Here is a 1,730-nt window from a genome sequence, read left to right on the forward strand (position 1 = left end):
CACACACACACACACACACACACACACACACACACACACACACACCCGGAGACCACTTGTCAGATTTTATAAAATAAACAAACCAAATTAGTTACTTCAATTGAGATTTAACCTTGTGTAGACATTCACTTCAGACTTAATTACAAAGGCTGTCTAACAACCGAATGGTATTGTAATTGTGTTTGTGTACGTGTATGTGTGTGTGTGTGTGTGTGTGTGTGTGTCTGCAGAGGCCTGGCTTCATGCTTGTGTCAGACCTGGTTAGTTTTCCCTTAAAGAGTTAAAAACTGAATATGACCGCAGCAGATAATGTTTTCTCAGTTTTTTCTCAGTTAACTGTAGATACTGTTGGGGTGCAGCAACCTGTCAGTAGTAATTTATAACGCTAACAGAAGAAATGCAGCCAACATTGATGCTGTGACATATTTTAACCATGCGCCTCATATTCTGTTTACGACTGATTGTCGGTACGGTGTGTGAATAAGGAGACATAAGAAGTGTATATATAAAAAAAAGACAGAGAGAGAGAGTGACAGAAAGAGCCATTTAGCTCTATAATCCATCCCAGCTGACATGAGACATCAAAGCCAATGACTCAAAGCCTCTGTTGAATTGTCCTCTTGACAACTAAATTCACTGGAAACTGTGAAGCGCTGCAGTTAGCTCGGAACCCACACAATACATCAGATACTCATGCACCCCGGACTAAATATTCACTGTCACAATGTTAGCGATGGTTGCCTTCCTGATCACCAGCAGTCTACCACTCAGTCAAAAACGCACAAATAGTAGCTGAGAAGCATTTACATTAACACTGCGGTGAAGATACCGTTTAAGCCCAAGCAAAGGTACAAGCAGAGAGAAGCAGAGAAGGAAAGACAGGGATCCTCAGGGCGCTGCAGAGAACTGTTTCCTGTCAATTAACAGCGGCTCTGGAAGTGCTGAACATTCAGAAAGACGGTGACAGATGCGGCCACTGTGTGTGTGTGTGTGTGTGTGTGTGTGTGTGTGTGTGTGTGTGTGTGGTGTTGACATGCCCTATTAGTCCTATCCTGTGTGAATGTAGTGATCTGAAACAGCCGACTCATTACTCTAGTGGTGACTGATAAGAGCTCGCTGCTAATAACACAGCTGGGAATTGGACTGCACCTCCCGGTGAAACAAAAAAACAAAAACAAGAAGCTACAATTCAGCTCCTGGATAAATATTTAAAGCTAAAAGCTCAGATCTGAATTGAATCACGTGTTGAAAAGGCAACGCTGCTGCTTAGCTTCATACGTGTTGACACTTTGAGTCATGGTGTCCTTCTGGCAATGCCCGAGTCGTGCTTTGCTGGCCAACGTTCTGGGATGTTCTTCACTATACTAATGAGATTTGACAGCGGTCTTGAACTGCGCTGAGATCACTAGTGGCTTTTTGAAATAGTAGCCGAGGTTGTTGTCGGGGAACACACTGAAAATAAGCAATGAGTATTCATCAATCGCCATGAGAGAGAAATCCATGTTGAGGCACTAAAGATGTATGTGATCATTGTATATGAGTCACACATTTTTGCATTGTCAACAGGAAAACAGCTACTGGGACGTCACTGAGAGATGTGGGACATATTTAAACGTTTCAGTGTGAAATAGCGATAAAGTATGTATCTTTATCGCTACCTTAAAACACACACACACACACACACACACACACACACACACACACACACACACACACACACACACACACAC

At 42.8% G+C, this 1,730-nt stretch overlaps 1 protein-coding gene across 1 annotated transcript in view; it reads right to left on the reverse strand.

Annotated features, from left to right (window-relative positions):
• The window catches only part of pard3bb (par-3 family cell polarity regulator beta b), a 168,759-nt gene that overhangs the window by 76,295 nt on the left and 90,734 nt on the right, over positions 1 to 1,730 (reverse strand). The gene's annotated exons all lie outside the window — the stretch shown is intronic.

This window comes from Anarrhichthys ocellatus, unplaced genomic scaffold, assembly GCF_004355925.1.
Source record: "Anarrhichthys ocellatus isolate YVR2014 unplaced genomic scaffold, GSC_Weel_1.0 scaffold20, whole genome shotgun sequence".
Taxonomy (NCBI): domain Eukaryota; kingdom Metazoa; phylum Chordata; class Actinopteri; order Perciformes; family Anarhichadidae; genus Anarrhichthys; species Anarrhichthys ocellatus.